At 37.5% G+C, this 21,781-nt stretch overlaps 1 protein-coding gene across 2 annotated transcripts in view; it reads right to left on the reverse strand.

The window, feature by feature from the left end:
- The window catches only part of LOC124146151 (alpha-(1,6)-fucosyltransferase-like), a 145,573-nt gene that overhangs the window by 67,174 nt on the left and 56,618 nt on the right, over positions 1-21,781 (reverse strand). Inside the window, exon 3 of one of the 2 annotated variants that reach the window (XM_048402864.1) lies at positions 14,268-14,302. The exons of the other annotated variant lie outside the window; for it this stretch is intronic. The gene's annotated coding sequence lies outside the window, so the exon portion shown is untranslated. The remainder of the gene's footprint in view (positions 1-14,267; positions 14,303-21,781) is intronic. 2 annotated transcript variants of the gene reach the window in all.

Raw genomic sequence — 21,781 nt, forward strand, 5'->3', positions numbered from 1 at the left:
TTGATTCTCTAGGCGCCAGGATCAGTCTTACAAAACTTAAGGGGTTTGCATGCTGAAGGCTTGCTTGGAACTTTTTTGTCCAATGAAACTGTGAAATACATACAAAAATTCAGTGAAGGAGATTATGTTCAAATAAACATCAATGCTTCTTTATTTCACAGAGGACCATCCTTCCATAAGGGATGTGCTCCAATGTGGTGAATAAAGCCGTCGTCCTGAGACAGATAAGCGAAATGGTTCTGACCTGTGGTGTTGCTTGTTGATCTGTATGGTATGAATGAGTAAGGTTTACCCAGCCCTTAATATCTTCCAGCAATATCACAACTCGTGACACCAAGAGGGGCTTGAACCATTGTACATTGATGGGTGAATGCCTTACTGCCAAGCCAGCCCGCCACCCAGCACAATCAGCAATAAGTGGTCAATCCAGATGAGCTCACAGCACTGTCCTCCACCCCCCTACAGTACCGTATATGACCGCGTATAAGCCGAATTTTGAGGACCAGAAAAAAGATTCTGCAGAAAGGGGTCGGCTTATCCACGAGATACACTTTCATGATAGTATTTTTCAGATCGTGATCTGTCAGAAACATCGCCTGAATGACGGTCCGATAGATTACAACTTCCCGAAAGTTTGGAAGTTGCCACGACTAGAGCCATTATTGTTATAAATTATCAATAAAGTTATTATTATACACCAATGTTGTCATTATTAAAAAAATGTTATGCATGTTACTACTTCCGATAATAAGTTTTCAATTGAATGTTCAAAGTTTATCGTTCTTCATAAACTCCACAATCTTTACATGTAACAATATATGTAATTCACAGCTATAATATATAATCTCCAGATGAAATCGCCAATAGCTATTACGTACGTTTTGCAAAGTTCATAAATTGATAGTGAACAAATGTCTACCTTTATTGTAAGAGGAAAATAAACAACTGTATCGGCGAGTTATTCCGTTCGCCATTTGCAAAAACATGTGATCAGCTGTTTCCTGTGACGTCACAAACGGTGACCACTGTGATTGCTTCCTGTTGTTTAAATGTTTGATGGATATAGGTATGTATGTAGGTTGGTATGTTAGTATGTATGCTGGTTATACATGTAGGTTAGTATACACGATTGATGAATTAAGTTGTGTGTATATGGACGCATATGTGTATAGATGTATGACATGTATGAGATTGCTGTGAGTGTTCTGAATGAGATTCCTGTGAGTGTTCTGTATGAGACTGCTGTGAATGTTCTGCATGAGATTGCTGTGAGCGTCCTGTATGCTTACCTGTCTGTATGCTTACCTGTTTGTATGCTTTGAGCGGGATTTTAATGCGGATGTGTATGTGGGTGTATGGGTGCGGGTGCGGGTGCGGGTGCGGGTGCGGGTGTGGGTGTGGGTGTAGCAATATACAAAGTTACAACTAATTTTTCTTTCTTTTTTTTTTCTTTTCTTTTTTTTATATTTTAAATGTACCATTATTCAATTAGTGTCTCGTAGGCCAACTGGCCGGGTGCTGTTTTTTTAATGAAATGTTTATATGTCCATATATTTTGTACTGCAGCATGGGACACTCTAATAAAACTATTTTCTTCTTCTTTTCTTCTTCTTCTTCTTTAAAAAGCATCCCGGTACACAAGGAAATGAGCACTGATAATAACGGGCCGATTGGTATTGTCATGTTGTTTACACAAACATTTTCAAGTTGTGGGTGCTTAGCGATCGTGTTGGGAGTAGGGGCTTAATTCCTTTGTTTTCGAGAGATTAGTTAATAAACTGCAGAAGCCTGTGAGTAAGTGATGGTCATTCAATGTGTTCATAGTATGATAGTTTATTTAATTCAATTGGATTAACATACAATAGTGGTGTAAAGGGGGTTATAAAAGTTGGTATATTTTTACTGACTGACAATCTCATCACGAGTTTGAAACGAATACGCCATGCTTACGATGCTGAATTCAAACTGCGAGTCTTCGCTCTAGCTGATATATTTTCTCACAGGTTCATAATTCTATATACACCGATTCACAAAATGGTGCCTTGTTGTTGATGGCGACATATAACGATCATTATGAAATAAAAAAACCCAAGAGAAACAGCTTCCCACATTATGAAAGTGGATGACTGGTTTGTTAAATCTTTATTAGAAATAATAATGACTTTTTCAATATAATTACAACGTTTTTCATCTTATATTTTTTAATACCGGCACATGTCTTGCAGTCCGACTTCGCCTTTCATATCCTGGTTCGGCTTATCTGCAGGTCATATCATTTTCTCTCATATTTCAATGGTCAAGTTAGCACCTCGGCTTATCTACGGGGTCAGCTTATCCACGGTCATATACGGTAGGTGCAATTCTCATTCCTGCTTCAGTCACCTAACATCACCAATAACTTAAGGCAATGGGGGCCTACTGCACTGATCCTTACAGGACCTAAATGTGATCTGAACATGATATATTGTGACCTTAAATTGATCTGAACATATGATTGAGACCTGAATGAGTCCTGAACATGATATATTGTGACCTAAATGTGATCTGAACATGATATATTGTGACCTTATAGTGATCTGAACATATGATTGAGACCTGAATGAGTCCTGAACATGATATATTGTGATCTTAATGTGACCTGAACATGTGATTGTGTGACCTAAATGTGATCTGAACATGATATATTGTGACCTTAATGTGACCTGAACATGATTGTGGCCTACATGTGATCTGAACATATGACTGAGACCTGAATGAGACCTGAACATGATATATTGTGACCTAAATGTGATCTGAACATGATATGATTGAGTCCTCAATGTGATCTGAACATGTGATTGTGTGACCTAAATGTGATCTGAACATGATATATTGTGACCTTTAAGTGATCTGAACATCTGATTGAGACCTGAATGAGATCTGAACGTGATATATTGTGACCTTAATGTGACCTGAACATGATTGTGGCCTAAATGTGATCTGAACATATGATTGAGACCTGAATGAGACCTGAACATGATATATTGTGATCTTAATGTGACCTGAACATGATTGTGGCATTAATATGATCTGAACATGAGATATTGTGACCTTAATGTGACCTGAACATGATTGTGACCTTAATGTGAACTGAACATGATATATTGTGACCTTCATGTGATCTGAACATGATATATTGTGACCTTCATGTGATCTGAACATGATATATTGTGACCTAAATGTAATCTGAACATGACTGTGGCATTAATGTAATCTGAACCTCATATGATTGTGGCCTAATTGACTGAATATCATCCGAATGTGACCATTTTTGGGTCATGACAAAGCTCAGGTCATATTAAAATATAAAAATAGCATGATGTGGTCCTGTACATAGGGTTCCTTTCATTGGTAACTACAGAGAGTACTTTCACGAGACTGTGCAGAAATTCTGCCCCTTCACAAGCCACTGAAACAAGACATGGAGCCTGATCTCAGTCAGGAGTGAGTGAGGGAGTTCAGGTTTACGCTCCTTCAAATGTATTTTAGTTATTTCACAACATTTCAGAGTTTGAAGAGTGAGTGAGTGAGTGCGTGCGTGCGTGCGTGCGTGCGTGAGTGAGTGAGTGAGTGAGTGAGTGAGTGAGTGAGTGAGTGAGTGAGTGTGAGTGCGTGCGTGCGTGCGTGCGTGCGTGCGTGCGTGCGTGAGTGAGTGAGTGAGTGAGTGAGTGAGTATGATTTTACACTGCTTTTTGCAATATTCCAGCAATATCACGGCTGGGGACACCAGAAATGGGCTTCACACATTGTACCCATGTCGAAAATCGAACACGGGTCTTCCGTGTGACAAGCAAATACTTTAACCATTAGGCTACCCTATGGCCAAGAGTTTGAAAAAAGAACATGATGCGGATAGCAGATGTTAAACATTGACTTGTTTATTTATAGTTATTTCCAAGGATGAGTTTGTTTGATTGTTTCGTTTGTTTGTTGTTTAACGCCAATAATGTCAATAATCGAATCTGGACCAGACAATCCAGTAATTGACACCATGAGCATCAAGCTGCACAATTTGGATACGAAGACGATAATCAACCAAGTCGACGAGCCTCAGACTGCCAGCAGATGTAGATGTTACCCATTTGTGGAAACCCACCAACATCGTGCTGACCGATCAAGTGTCCCAGAACTCGGCTGATTCTTGACCAGTAGAACCTGGCAACCAGCAACACCTTAAGGAAGTCTCTTCACTGTGCACCTCAAACTGTCGTGCATCAGGAGTCCTTTTGCACATGTTTTAAGTCAATCTATCGCCAAATGAAGTGATGAAGGCAAGTCTTTAGACTAAAGTCAAAGATAGGGTGTCATATATCATTGTATAAGTGAACGAGAGGAGCACAGGACACAGTAGTGACCGGAGACAGAACATTTGATGACAGTTCCCAGGTTGTCTACACCCATCTTAGTACTATCCATTCTACAGCAACATTTATATATCACTGACACTAGTCACCTATTCTAGCCGCCGTTTCCTTCAAGTATCAGAGTCTCAGGATCTGCCAGAATCTACACAGAAGACTTTCTTCTAAATATCTCTCTAACCACCAATTCTATCAGTCAAAGACAATGAGATAATGAATCCACTTAGATTCCACTTGTTTATCTAGTCTAATAGCATGACATATGTATGAATGGTAAAGAGGAAATGAGTTTGATCCATAACAGTCTCCAAACAAATTGCTTTTTAAATGAATACATACTTAATAATGTACACAAAAACTCTCCGCATATATCACAATATTCCTTCAACCTTGAGATGACATTGTGAGTGAGCTGACATTAATGCTGCTTTGAACATTTCCATCATATTACAGCATGTCAGCTATAGTATATGGAAAACCCAAAGTGACACAGGTTATAAATGTTTACGACTTTGGTGAAAATAAATGTATGGGTATGTAGCCTACAAACCAATGATCCTGATCTCAGCCAATCTGGTATTTGAACCCTATCTTTCAAACGTTTTCAGAATCTCCCTTCAAATGTACATATCATAAAAACCTTACTCATATAAGTCTAATTTTACAGCCAAATAAAAGCACATTTTCGATGACCCTAAAAAAAAATGTACACATGTTAAGTCAAACCCTACCCTAAACAAAACTGCCCTAATTTCAAGGACACATCTTCTTATTCTCTTCAATCAAACAACCCCATACATTACAAGCAATGCTGCCATTCTGCAAACTTACCTTACACGAAAAAACTCAAAGTGATGGATTGTGAAAGTTCACTTGTTTCCCATCATGCTGCAGTTAGAATTTTCCAAACTTGTCACAAAGGCGAGATGTATAGTTAAATCAGAACAAACGTATATTAACTAAAAAACTAACCTTAATTCAATGCCAGGAATATATTCTCCATTTCATTATTCTGAGAGGAATGCAGCATATATTGATCTGCCAGGCATACAACACCTCATCATACACAACATCAGAAAGTAATCACCATAAACAGTAACACCAAATGGACTCATTTTGCAATATCTGTAAAGGTCGGATGTTCTTAGTATGTGCATTATTCTCGAGCATAACCTAAATAGTAGAGTCACTGTGATATTCTTGTCTCGTACCATCAGATGTTCCAGAGACTGAGAGCTCTGACAGGTTCTTGCATGACATTCCAAGATATGCTGACAAGGTCATTAACAGGAACACATGCTTGTATGTTGGGCAGACAAGATACCTTGAATGGTAGGGTCATAACTATGACTTCTTGAAGCAATTATATGTGTTTGATGTAGGTAACTCCAGCAACCCGTATCTAGGTCAGAATAACCCCATTATCCTTACTCTTTCTATGCTTGTCTTAAGAGGCGACTGGAACTGGTGGTCAGACTTGCTAACTTGCTGACTTGGTTGATGCATGTCATCGATCCCAATTGCGTGGATCGATGCTCATGATATTAATCACTGGATTGTCTGGTCAAGACTCGATTATTTACAGACCGCCGTCATATAGCTGTAATATTGCTGAGTGCTGTGTTAAACAACAAACCAACCAACCACAGGCTTAAACACTGTTTCCAAATAACACATGCTATGCATGCCCATGTCCACATGATACTTACTCTAAAAACTAACTTCTGTTAATCTCAAAGAGATTCCACAGATCAGCTTCTTGTAACACACTAATATTTGCATTTAGTCTCATAGATGTGTAATGAAACATTATATGATCTCCCATTTGGATGATTGTCTAGACAGATGATAAAAGTAACTTCTGAACAAACAATGATGTTATCAAAGTTCAGGTATATTCAGTTCTGAATAGAAGTCAAACACTGCTACACCCACACAGACTGGAGGTGTTTTTATTTACTTATCAAGACTGAGAATCAGGAGATGCCTGCAGATAACTTTTCCACAGTGGTTTGTTAATCCAAATAATTACATTTGTTGCAAACTCAATTTATAATAATCTGATAATAACTGACAAGGACCAATCAGTGAGGGTGGAATCTTTTCATAATGCTTCGTACAAAAGAGGCCATATTACAAAAATATATGCTTATCAGGGTTGAGTTTGCTACATCTAAGCAGCACCAGTGCAGATATAACATTGCTAGTGCAGTAACATTTATTGCCAGGAAGCACCCAATGCAGGTAACATTTCCCACCACAGCAGTTATATTTGACAACAGTGGAAAACAGAATTCTTTTTTGAGGTTGTTTACTGGATATCATTTGAAAAGCCATATACAGAATTACCCCAAATAAAATACTGGAGCACATCTCAAGTTTATGTTCTCTTTGAATTTATTTAATATTCAAAATAACTAAAAATACAGTGTTTCAATTTATGATAAATTGGTGCTGCCAGTATTTTGGTTGCATAACTCATTGAATGAAATCGTACCCTGTGTATAATGTTTAAGACATACTGTCAGTTGTTTGATATGAAAATCTCAACATAGATCTGTAAAGTAATTGGCCATTTTTTAATGACCATTCCCATTAATGAATATTTTCATCACTATCTTCTCCGAAACTTGTTATATCTGTCCATGACCTTCCCTTGACCTTCTTACCCCCTACAATAAATGACTGGTGCCACTTTGATTAATAACGGATCCCTCCACAACATCTGATGATCATCTGAGAGCAGCTAGGCCCAGACTACAGGCAGAACCCATCTTTAAATGCTGATGATGAAGATTAACCATGTAAATGGTGCTGCTGCAGGCTATAGACTTGATCTGTTTACTGAGGGAGAAATGCCCTGGGCAAATCAGTTGGGGTTCACAGAACTCTCAGCGCAACACACTTAGAATAACCAACAAGCTGTGAGGAACTATAAGTTATCTGTTCAGAGTGAAGGAATGGTGTAAACCCTGGCAAGGGAAGACAATCCTCCATTGAGCCTAATTTGAAATATATATATATGCTGTTTCACAGAAGGCTATGTTTAAATTATGTCAAAAATTTGATAAAAAAATAAGTTATTTAGAAGGAAAAAAATCCTTTTAGGTATATTATTTACACTAATTACAATTCCCGGACATATATTTCATCAGAATGTAAACAGTCAACAGGATCATGAATCTCTTTGTAAGTATATCAATAACTAGATGATTGTTTGTTTCTTGTTTAATGCCACACTCAGCAATATTCCAGCTATATGACAGTGGTCCGTACATAATCAAGTCTGGACCAGAAATCCAGTGATTGACATCATGAGCATCGATCCACACAATCGGGATACAATGATATACATCAACCAAGTCAGCAAGCCTGACCACCCGATCCGGTTTGTCGCCTCTTACGACAAGCATAGTCGCCTATTACGGCAAACATGGGTTGTGAAGACCTATTATTGGTTGCTGAAGACCTATTATGGGTTGCTGAAGACCTATTATGGGTTGCTAAAGACCTATTCCACCCCGAATCTTCACGGGTCAATAACTAGATGTAGTTAGACAATGTTACTCTGTATTCCTGTGACAGTGTATGCAATCGTTAACATTCCTGAAGTTCAGTTACAAGGAGGGGTTAGATGTTGCCAAAACTGAAACAGAAAATACAACTATTTTTTTCACTTCAAGACAACATAAGCGAGTTAGTAAATGGGTTTCTGTCAAAAACCACTTTGACAGTAATTCAGTTATAACACGGCACTGCAGCTTCACGTGGGAGAAAAGCATGAACTGATGTACACATCAGGCATTTACAACCTTGATAAATCCCAAGACATGAGCATGGTGATGACAAATGTGGCAACATTATCATGGGGAATCTGGGATTGAACCCACGATCATGGGTCTCTAGCACACTTAAGGGACACAACTCAGCACAGAAACGTGGTACCCAACTGGGACACCCATGCTCCTTAGTATTGCAAATAACTGACTTTCAACTTTCACTTTCCTGTCAAGCCAAGACACCTCTCATGAAAACTATAAATATTTATAACCTCGCAAGAATTTTCCTTCCTTCTCAAATTAGGGTCTGGCGCTATTGGAAAACTGTCCAGTAAGAGACAAACAGTAACATGATTCGTTTTCTTATACCAAACTCAACATTCATTTCGCTCTCTTAAACATTCAGCCAAACAATTGAATTACCAACCAAATTTGACAGAAAATTCACAAATGATTCTACCCATTTTTAGAATATTTATATATAGAAGGCTATTACAAATGAGCAGTAAGTCAAGTCACGTACACAGTAGACACCAAGTGTTCAGCTCAGCATTACCATAATCTTGCACTATTGGCATAGGTAATTGCTCATTTGGAACCTATATATATAGGAGCCTGTACAACAAAAAGCAAATCCATGTCCACCCAAAATGACCCTTGTTATTTGTGTTTACTAGACCTTGTAGAACGTAACGTCAGAGAGAAAACTGTTTGTTCCTGTGCATGACATATGTTTTGTCATGGTCCTCCAATCCGTGTGAGCTGCAAGTCTACTGTGGCAGACAAAACCAACTGTGTAGTAATGATGCTGTTCTTTGTCATTGGAATTTCAAACATCCCTCACACCAGATCAATCTCAAAACTTGATCCTGAATTAACAGACAGCAGTGTCTGGCATCGTATATCGATTGTATTTGTCGATCAAGGTGGTTAACGTGGACACTAGTCATATTTTGGGATTTGGTTATTGTAACATCAATATTGCCAGCATTCTGAATAAGCCGCCTTTATTCCATGTTTGGTCAGCTGATTAAACTGGGGATTGGGTGGCAGCAACGTGTGACCTGGCTGATCTGGTGTCAATCAAGGTTTGTCTGGCCAGATTTGATAGTGACAGGTGGCTGTGGAATAGGTGCAATATTGTTGACTACAGCATTACAATCACTCATAGCTTAGGTACGTATATTGAGAAAACACCCTGAGGCGAACTATGACAAAGGTTTCAATGGAAATAAATAGTGTTGCATCTACTGGAATAGTCCTAGTGCCTTGATCACTTCACTAGGTCGCTTGCACATCTGTCATAACTGACCTACCTACTGATTTTCTATATATTTTCCAGACCTGATAAGAGGTACAAAAAAAATAGTTCCTTGAATTTCAGACATAGGTATTAAATGAAATACTTTTGAAAAATGAAATAATTAATTATGTAAAAGCACATAAAAAAATAAGAATAAATCACAGCCATATTTTAATATCAAACCTGTAACCATACAGATTAAGAACATTTAGTTAAAATAATTCAAGACTTTGAATGCAACCAAATTATTGATAAAAGCACCTTTCCATGCCAAGTCCCTGACATTGAACTTCCATGACCCAGGGAGCCCTGTTTGTGTAATTGGGCAACTCTGGTTGCATCCATAATGCATTTCAATCACTGATGCAAAGCCTTTTCAAATTCAATGACTAGAAAAATATCAAAAGCATCAAACTTGCAAAAATGCTTATGCACTGCCAACATCTATAAAAGTATTCCAATGATATATGTATAAATAAGCAACACACAAGCTTGTAATTTCATTAAATCTCACTTCTTCAAATGCCCACAGCTATGTTTTACAAGTAAAATCAATTGATGTATTGCACTACTATGATAGGCCTCACAACTACAGTCCTTACTGTAATTTAGAAGAAGTCTTATTCCCTGGAGGGCATGAGCACTTCCATCCTGCACTCAACAATTTATTCACCATTATTCTGCTTCCCATATTACTGTAGAATTTTATTCACTTTAGTATCAATTATTCTCGTCTTATCCCGACAAGGCTACGTACTTTTCTGAATAAACTAATGATCATAGCTAGTTTTTTCAACTTCCCCTTCAAGCAGGGTCTAAATCTTCTGACGTAATTGATAATGACAGCCTTTGATCACTGTATGCTTCCATTTTTATGATATTCCTGCATTCCATCATTTAGCCCACCTGTGTCCCAGTAAGCTGCGGCTGATGAGGCACAGAATGTGAATGTTCGTCTTACTCTCTATCATTCAAAATGTGTGGCATCTCTGATGGTAGCCTTGATCGTCCAGGGCCCACTTCTTGGAGGAAGCATAATAATCACGAAATAAGAAAAGCAAATGTGAATATCTTTTGAATGAAATACAGAAATACACCTTCTCAGGCTGTGCTTTGTGTGGACAATATGTACCAATGTCAGAGCGACAGATAAGTGTATTTGTGTAAAATACCCCCCAAAACTATTCAAAATTCAATTACTTTCAATTAACTTCCGTACAGAAACGCATGCATTAAATGAAAAACTCAATCATTCGAAAACGGCACGCATAAATACCCAATGAAGCCTTTTCAGCATGCGTACAACGGAGCTAATTTCCGAAACACAATTACGAGCTAATTTTCTTTCCGAGTCAAAATATATCCAGAACCATTATATACATCTAAAACATTATTTCATTTTTTTTTTAAATCTCAAAATGCTTACTCATTTGGGGAAAAACCCAATAGAGTGATGAATGGGTGAGTGAAAAAAATATCTGTTACCAAATGAAAAATGTAATAACCCAATTAAAATAGAAACCTTCGAGTAAAAACTCAATTGCTCAAAAAGTGATCTGGAGCTCTGCATCTAGACACTCACATGCACAGCAGATGGTTCCTTTTAATTCTGAAGTCATGGAAAACCAATCTTAATCTATTATTTGTCCTTCTACTTCTGCTGGCTACAAAATATTACTTAAAGAAGATCAGAAGAACACCAGCCAAAATCCTGCTGATACATACAAGAAACACATCATAAATCACAACTGACAAAAGTTCTACATTTTAGCTAACTTAAGGTTTCATCTTATTTTCATCTTGAGTGTGTGAAATTTGAGAGCAAAAAAATTCAATGGGCCTAACACTATCCTTTTCATTTTATATGAATATTATGAATGATAAATATATTCTTTTTTTCAAGTACCTATATTTGGGAAACATGAATACTGAATTCAGTAAGATTAAAATGTTAAAGAAAGACTTTGCCTTATTTGATTTTTTATGCTGTCTTGCTTTTCTGCTTAGCCCTTTCCATGGAAACATTCAAAATTCATTTTCATCCATTGTTAAAAGACGTCACTACATTCCAGAATGATGTCATCAGCTGTCTCAGTATATAACCATAAAGTTCTATGGAAAATTAATGATACTTTTTTGGATTCAAAATGCCTATACACACACTTTGCAGATGTAATTGAGTAATTGATTACATGGCTAAAGCAATCGGTTCCTAATAATATTTCTGGACACTGAAGAATAAACACAGCAAATCTGTAAACATGTTAATCTCCGAAAAAACACATGGTCAAAATAATGTACAAAAAATACAGTAGTTGTCTTCTATGTTGAAATATGTGAGTGAGTGAGTCTTAGGTGTGACAAGTGAACACTTCAACCACCAGGCTGTCCCTGAACAAGTTGTGAGTGAGTGAGTGAGTGAATGGGTTTCAACAACACAATTATCTCAACTAACTGAGCCCTCCTGGATCAGGCACACCAGTGGCTGATGGAATGATCATTGATCCATGTCGTCAGAATACTCAATTCACCATCAATTATTCCATCCCCTTCCACTTCCAAATGTTCAATATTTAGTTTCTTTAGCCCTTTATTAAAAACAGTCAAACTTCCTCACAAAAAAAACAACTTATATTTTGTTGCTTTTCTACAATTAACACATCCAAAATGGACAGTTTTGCATAATTACAGACTTTTTTGTATTGACAGATCAATTTTTCCTTCATGAATATTCAGCCGCAGCCTGAAAACTAATTTCTTGTCAATATTAAGCAAGCTGCACTTTCGAACTGCCTAATATAAGTGAAATCTAACTAAGCACAGTATCGACCATCTAATTTCCCCAAACAGCTTAAGATGAAAATGTGGATTTTAGAATGACAGGTGGGCCAAGCAAGCATTCCCAGAAGCCTTGCAAGAACAAAAACTCAGGATAAATTGATCATCAAGCTGACAGGCCATTCACCAATGCTTTGAAACCAAGCATCTGCGAAAACTACCCATTCAAACCAAATTCAAGTCACACAGACCACACACAAAAATAAACCCTCTAAATACAAATCTTAGCTAAAAACATACAGTTAATGAAACCTTTGCTACTGCAATCACATTAGAGATAGGTGAAATATATTACAATTAGCTGCAGTTCCGCTCATTTTACCCTAAGGGAAATTTGTCATTTACATAGATATTACTGTCATTGATCAAAGAGGATCAGCAATTGATTAAGTGCTGGAAATTGACGCATAGCGGAGCCCATGTGGGTTGGGGTCAGACTGTCCGGTGATGATATTGGCAATCGTCAATCATCAATCCCCACTCTCGGACTCTTCGATTACAGCATGCATGAGCTCGAACAAAAACACCTTTCTTGACTTAGGAACATGGGCTGGCAAGCTAAATATGTTTGCCGATAATATTTGTCAAAGTTCATGATTTTTTCCCTTGAACACCAATCAATAAATTCATTAAATAACCAATTTTTCCATGGATCACATCAAAGTTTTGATTTTTGAAAATACAGATTGACAAAGAGAATTTTTTAAAGCTTTATTTAGAATTCTCTAGGGCTGTCTCATTTCCCTATGAAAACGAAACAAAAATTCTGAGCAAACACTCCAATGTAACCAGGCTTAATTCTGGCTATTTCCAGTTTTTAATCAAAATATTCAAGTATTAATCTTTCATGCTCTCATGTTTTGAGGACAAAACAAATACTGACTTAATGCCTAGTCACAGAGACAATAAAGCAGGTACACAAGAATGTCCATCAAAATGTCCTTGTCCATGAAATGCAGGATCGTTATCACCACAAGTCACCACAGAGGAGGGAGATGTCAACATACCAGATTAACAAATTCACGTCTTCGAAGCAAAGCGTTTCTGTGACTGTTTAAACAAGGTTTAAAAAATTGAAAAACCTGATCAAATATCTTGCTAAAGGGATATTATAAATCATGAAACATTAAAGATTCTAAAACAATAATCCACATAAGGTTTTATAATAAAATTAGAAGATAAAAAAATCTTCACTAGTTAAACAACATAGATATGATACACAAACAAAGCTTTGAGACAGACATTTTCAACTGTTAGAACAGAGCAATGGGTCTGTAGCTCACATGTTTGAACTTTTATTCTCATCAAATAGACACAGTAACAGGAATTTATCTAAAGACACAGGTACATTTATTTATGTGCATCAACACCAGATGAATTAAATAAATAAATCTAAATTGGGTGAGGTCATCTCTTGGTCCATGATCAAAAATTAATTTGAGAGATTGTTTAGATTTTACTTTGTGTTTGTTTGTTGTTTAACTCCGCACTCAGCAATATTCCAACTATATGACCGCGGTCTGTATATAATTGCGCCTTCGTCAGACAATCCAGTGATTGAATCTACGCAAGCATCAATCTACGCAACTGGGATATATAATGACATGCATCAACTAATTCAGCATGCCTGAACACACGATCCCATTAGTTGCCTCTTACTACAAACATACTTTAACAGCATCATGGGTTTCTGAAGACCTATTCTAACACGGATCTTCAAAGATATTTTACTTTGTGGAAAATATAGTTTAGAGCTGAAGAGGGAACATGTAGCATAATGGGCACTCAAAACTATACATCTGTTTAAGAAGTATAAGATGGACATCGGCAACCATATTGGATATCTCAGCTATAACTGCCTACTGTATTATCCTGAAAGGGTCAAGTTGGGTCACCACAATCGTCGGACAAGGCAAGTCCAATATTGTAGATAATTCAAACAATTACCTCTGGGTACTGAGCTGAATTTTGTCTGGACTCACCTGAAGAAAGAAAAGAAAAACATATATGTTAACAGTAATTTGCCAGGAATAAACATTGGTATTTTTTGTAGCCTTGACATGTTTATTTGTTCGTTTGTTGTTGACCCCCACATTCTTTAATAATCAAATCTGGACCAGACAATCCAGTGATTGACATCATGAGCATCGATGAGCAATTGGGATACGATGACATGGATCAACCAAGTCACCGAGCCTGACTACCAGATCCTGTTAGTCACCTCTTACAACAAGCATGGGTTTCCGAAGATCTATGCTAAAGTGGACCTTCACGGGTCTACTTGACATGTACAAAAGATGAATATTGTGAAGTAAACCAGTGAGTGATTTGTGTTTCATGTCACAGTATATTCCAGCAATATTATGGCAATCTCTAAACACTTGAGCATGGATGAGACAAACCAGATCCAAACCCACAACCAATGAATCATGGCACTAACTTAAAGGCTCAACTCACCACAGCAAGTTGCATCATCTCAATCCACTGAGCCACCTACGATCCCAACCATTGTAAGTTAAATACAGGAGTTACAATACGCACACATTATACAAGGGCACAACACCACCTTCCCAATACGAAAGCTACATCACATATGGGATACTGGTGAGATTACTCTCACATGATGAAACATGATGCAGTTTGGTTGGTTGTTGGTTGGTTTGTTGTTTAACACCGCACTCAGCAATATTCCAGCTATATGACGGTGGTCTGTAAAAAAAATCAAGTCTGGACCAGACAATCCAGTGATTGATATCATGAGCATCGATCCAATTGGGATCGATGACATGCATCAACCAAGTCAGCGAGCCTAACCGCCCGATCCCGTTAGTCGCCTCTTACGACAAGCATAGTCGCCTTTTACGGCAAGCATGGGTTGCTGAATACCTAGTCTACCCGCATCTTCACGGGTCTGATGCAGTTTGAGTACACAACTGAAGTCCACCAAGCTCCTATTGAGGCAGTGTAGAACTATGTTAATGCTGTCTGCACTTATTTTTCTACCACTGCAATCAACTTATAAACATTTGTAAGTGTTCTCATTTATTTACTACAAAGCACCATACTAAAATGAAAACAGTACTTTGCACTCCCTTTTTAAGGAGAAGTCAGTCACTACAGTTGTTTAATTCCCTTCCTGTCAGCTACTAATTTTGCTTCATTGTCTATTGCTACAGTTTCTGTATTGCCTCACTTTCTATTCCTACAGTTTCTGTATTGACTCAATGTCTATGGCTAGTTTTGTATTCCATTATTGTCTATCACTACAGTTTCAATAATCCCCCAAGTCACTACAGATGATATATATTCCCATCCTGTCAGTCACAACAGTTTTGATATTCCCTACCTAACTAAATCACCAGTGAATACAATTTGTATATTCTATTCTTAACTCACCAGTAAATAGTTTTAACATTCCCATAACTCACCCAGTCAATATAGTTTTCATATTCCCTTCTCACACAGTCAATCCAGTTTTTGTATTCCCTTCCTAACTCACCAATCAATACAATTTTCATATTTCCTTCCGAACTCACCCGTCAATACAGTTTTCATATTCCCTTCTCAAACAAATAGTCAATAGTTTTTTATATTCCTGACTCAACCCTCAAGTCAATACAGTTTCCATATTCCCTTTCAGACTCACCTGACAATACAGTTTCCATATTCCCTTTCCAACTCACCAGTCAATACAGTTTCCATATTCCCTTTCCAACTCACCAGACAATACAGTTTCCATATTCCCTTTCCAACTCACCAGTCAATACAGTTTCCATATTCCCTTTCAGACTCACCTGACAATACAGTTTCCATATTCCCTTTCCAACTCACCAGTCAATACAGTTTCCATATTCCCTTTCCAACTCACCAGACAATACAGTTTCCATATTCCCTTTCCAACTCACCAGACAATACAGTTTCCATATTCCCTTTCCAAATCACCAGACAATATAGTTTTCATATTCCCTTCCTAACTCACACGTCAATACAATTTTGACAGCAAACCAACCAAACTTCTGGGACAGACACAATTATCCCTTCAATCTCCACAACAAACAATTTGTCACTTTTCACTGACCTCAGAGGCCAATGTCACAGGTCAACACTGGTACAAATGCACATTGGAATTCCAGCAATCATGTCTGGCTCAGGAGACGTATTCCCTCGGTCCAACTGCAGCCCTAGGGGAATGTGACTAACACTCGCTTGCCTCTGAATTCATTACTTGACACTGCATCCCAACTATAGAGTAGAAATGAATATTCTATCTTGTATTCAATTTATTATTATGCTCTGTCAACATGGGATGTAGATGTAAGAAAAGACTTCTCAATTTTGAATATAGACATGTTTTGTTTCAGAAGCATATTGCTACATAGTACAATGCACAGCAGATACCTGCTCTGTGGTCTAGAAGTAGAGTGTCTGCCAGACAGCAGAAGGTACAGGAGTCAGTATACTGTGTCTGAGTGGGGTATTCTTGTTAAACTGCATGGTATCTCAGTGGGCTAGCACTATAAAATCGGCATTAGTCGGGACTAGTTCAAGGAGCCACACACATGCACATGCACAATGCTATATAAGTGCAATAACCTTGGACGCAACGTGAAACACCATTTCACCTCACCTCTCCACAAGGTCTTCTTGTGTAGGTCTTCTAGTTTATGTATACAGTTATAGCTATATTGTGTCAGTCTGTAGATAATCAAGTCTGTACTACCCTGTCATTTACACTATTTGACATAACAGAGGGGTACAACACAACGACATGCAACCAAGTCACTGAGACTGACCATCTGCACCATTAAGTAGCCTCTTAAGACCATCATTGGGGGTCAATTCTGCAATTCTAACCGAAATCCCCCGGGATGCTAGACCCATTACATAATTTTCATGTGCAACACTATTCTGAATACTGTATTTTCTTGAGTATAGTGCGCACTTTTTTTCGAAAAAACACAGCTGTGTAGAAGGGGGTGCGCATTATACACGAATTATGAGTTTGGATGTTTTTTTCCCCCATGGAAAGACATTACAGTGAGCACGAAACACCGGAAATACCATGTCAACAAATCCATACTGAAGTACGCAAAATAATCATGTAATTACACTGTCTGGCTATAAAAAGTGTTCTCTGTATATCTGGACTTATGTTTGTAACTTATTTCATTAATTTTATTCAAAATTCCTTTTAATATTGTTTTTATTAATTTCGGCGAAATCGTGTGTGAAGCGATCGGAAAATCGCATAACTCACCGTTATTAACAGCAACCACGGTCAGAATACCGCTATTGAATTCCTTGAAACGAACTTTAGTTGACAGAGAATGGATACATATATCATAAATGACATACTTTGACTCAAAGTCATACTTGTTTTTGTTTGACGATTCTATGTCAACATGAAATTCTCGCGATCACGTGCGCGTGAGCCTTGACGGTGACTGGTCAGACTGGTTCCATGTAAAAAATAATACCCGGGAATATCGATCAGCTGCTTCGCTTAGGGTTATTATTATTTTAAATATGTTTAGTAAAGGCTACATATAATTAAGAAAATAATGGAATATATTATTCCTGATAAAAAAAATAGTTTCAGATACGATTGTTGCCGATCCTTGCATTAAAAATCCTATAAAGTTATATCATTGGGTGTGTCTTGACCGAATCACCGGTCGATTCCAAGAAAACGTGTGTACAGCTGATTGCTGTTTCCAGCTTAGTTTACGAGAAAATACACAAGGTAATCTTAATCCCTAGATATAAAACAATGCCTAGCAGAACAATAAATACTATTTAAACGGTAAATAAACATGTCTGGTGATTTTTTATCTCACATTTCGAATTTGTACTGACGAAGTTTCTCATCACCCGTTCGTTTGGCGGACTTCGCTGAAAAGGTACAGTGTAATTTTTTTCTGCGCATAATATTCAAATTTCTTTTTTTCCAAAATATTGAACCCGCTAGAGGGGGGTGCGCATTATACATAGGTGCGCACTATACTCAAGAAAATACGGTAGTTAGTTTTTATAATATGATAAAACTTTCAAGAATATTAAAAACTAATATCATAGTGTATTTGAAAGAATATATACAGTTAAGTAAGCACCATGATACTATCATACACCTTGTCACCATCAACATCCTTAATCCTGATGACATGACTCAGAATTCGAAGTATAATTTTCATTTGATTCTATGCGAATCCATTCATGCTTGTCGTAAAAGGCAACTAACGGGATCGGGTGGTCAGGCTCGCTGACTTGGTTGATACATGTCATTGATCCCAATTGCGTAGATCGATGATCATAATATCAATCACTGGATTGTCTGGTCCAGACTTGATTATTTACAGACCGCCGTCATATAGCTGGAATATTGCTGAGTGCGGCATTCAACAACCAACCAACCAACCATTCAGCTATTTGGTAAAACCAAATACTTTTTATCCTGTTTAAGGAGCAGGTAAATGAAACTGGTGGCAGCAACCAGCCAGAAATTATTGTTGTTTGAATTATTTTAACCATACTTATTGAGGCACAAAATTTCAGCCCAAACACCATTAAATTTGACGATGCAGTTTTTATTCATTTCTTGAATGAAGGAATTAATTATTGATTCTTGAATTATCCTCTTTTTGCCGAATCAACACTAAACTGCTAACTTAATTCTCTTTTAACTGATCCGCTTGTTCTGAAATTGCATTCTACTGCACTGTTGTTGACTCTTTAGCTTGTTCATGTTGAGCAAGTAAAGACTTGACAATAGGAGCCACACACTTAATGAACCCTTAATGTCTGCAGGGCAGCTATTTCAACATGGAAACGAGTTGGCCATATCACATAACATCCTTTGGCAGTAAATTAAATGAAATGGGTTTAAAAAATATACATATATGTCAGGAAACTAAATTCATCCAACATGGTATGCAACGCTGCAATACATTGGTAGATCATTTCTTACATCATAATTAATGATATTATGATGTAGACTTAGTGTTGGGCCTCCATGAAATTAAATCCCATCAATATTAAGCCTGTAGAGAGATTAATACATTTGTAATATTTGGCCTACGATATCCCTACCTCCCACACTCTCAACATAGACAGGCACAGAGTATGAAAATAAAAATAGAATTGCATAAACAATTTTTTTAAGAAATCTTTCGACATGTCAGTATTATAAAACCAAAGAAATTGAAACCAAACAGAAATGCAGTTTCTAGTTGTTGTTGTTTAACACCGCACTTAGCAATATTCCAGCTATACGACTGTAAATAATTGAGTCTGGACCAGACAATCCAGTGATTGACACTATGAGCATCAATCTACTCAATTGGGATACGATGACATGCATAACCAAGTCAGTGAGCCTGACTACCAGATACCGTTAGTTGCCTGTATTGACAAGTATAGTTGCCTTTTATGGCAAGCATGGGTTGCTGTAGACCTATTCTACCATGGTAACAGTAATAATATCATACAAATTCAAAACCATTAACTCCAAGGTTAATCAACAGTTGCATTATATAACAAGCAGTAGTGTCAGAAACTAGTTCACCTGGAGTGTTCACTGATAGGTTGATCACTGATCCAACAGAGGATGTTGTCTATGCCAAAGTCATATAGCTGACCTTGGCCAGCAAACCAGTGGTTGACAGGATGACCAATGACCCACATCGGTGTGCCTTGATCATACAGCCAGGTTACACATAAGCCTCATTAGTTGCCTATAAAATATGGGGTGTTGGCATTCTATTCTGCCCTAAATGTCCTGATGGTTTCCCAACAGTCAAAGCGGTGGTTGGGTAGCCTAGTGGTCAAAGCTTGTTACGCCGAAGACACGGGTTCAATTCCCAACATGGGTACAATGTGTGAAGCCCATTTCTGGTGTCCCCCGCCGAGATATTGCTGGAATATTGCTAAAAGTAGCGTAAAAACATACTCACTCACGTTTGCCCACCTGAACTCTTGTTAGATTTTTGCAATCGAATCTATCACAAAAACTATTTTAACAAAACATACATCACAAGGAGAGAGGAAAAGTGGGTCATGGTTGTTTTGATGCGAATATTTTCAAAAGAATCTTAAAAATCAAGTTTCACCAACAATACAAACAAGACGCTTGAAAATTAGATTTCACCAATACAAACAAGATGCTTGAAAAGAGCACATATATATCAAACTGCAATTTAAAAATTCTTCAATAAATCTTCAAAAAACATAAAACAAGTTATTTATACATTGGTCTAACTTAACATTTGAACATTTCATGACAGCATTGGTGTATCATCCGCACACTGCAGTACATCGACGAGCTGGACATGTAACATGCATTGCTATTGTCAGCCATCACATACTGACAGTGTGTCTGCTATGAGGATTTAAAGGCTTTTCACATCAATTGGCTGTGTTGTACAGTGTGTTTGATGTTGAAGGCACTATGGTTTCAACATAATTTTTTTCAAAGGAACAAAGAAACTTGACACGGTAATGTTATGGTAACAAGTATCGATGTTAAATATGAGCACATTTGGTAAAGTAGATTCTGAGCTGCGCATGATGTTACCTGCTGTAGTCTTGCAATATTATCATAGTGGATTTATGCACAGTGTGCACTCAGGTTTTTATGTTGAGACATCCATGAATGCAAAAACATATTTACCGTATTTAACATAATAAGCGCGCTGCTCTAATAAGCGCCCACGGCGATATTTGCTAATATATTGGCTGGTGAACAATCCAATTAGCACCCCTTCCGATTGATCAATGTACACAAGATTTATTATCCGTGTACAATACACACTCATCTGTTATATGCACCATTAATTATGGGCAATCTATTATATTCTAATGAGAGCCCCCTATTTCTAATTTTGCGAGTGCCCTGGGTGCTTATTACGTCAAATATGGTAAGTGATTTTTTATAATGCATAAGAGTGGGAATTGATCAGCAATTATACAACAATACTTATCTCTCAATTCCCACTGTGTAGCAGCATTCATTGGTTTCTATGATCAAGTACTATAATGCCATGCAACAAGGTTATAATTCACTACAGTTCCTAGTTTAGAACATTGTGGAACTAATCATATTCACAGTACCCAAGATGTACCCTGTCTAAACTCCTTCTCTCTAATGCAATACTGGGCTCGATTTAAGGAACTTGATTTAACTTGCACCATGGTTGACATGAAAACCTAGTTGCACCATGGTTCCATAAGTTCATCAGAATTGAAACGTGCACATAAACTTGATGTATCCGCAGTTTGATGTAAAGCCCAAGAAAGCATGACAGATTATGCATAACACATGATTATTGATGTAGTATGGTAAATGAAACTCAGTGGTACTGAATGTGTTCAAAGACCCTTCTAAGTAAAAGCTATGATTGTGGGTTCGAATCCCGGTTCGCCCCAATTATGTTTCTAGGTTTGTCAGCACCATACCCGTGCTCATG

Source organism: Haliotis rufescens, unplaced genomic scaffold, assembly GCF_023055435.1.
Source record: "Haliotis rufescens isolate VD_foot unplaced genomic scaffold, xgHalRufe1.0.p SCAF_3, whole genome shotgun sequence".
NCBI classification, from domain to species: domain Eukaryota; kingdom Metazoa; phylum Mollusca; class Gastropoda; order Lepetellida; family Haliotidae; genus Haliotis; species Haliotis rufescens.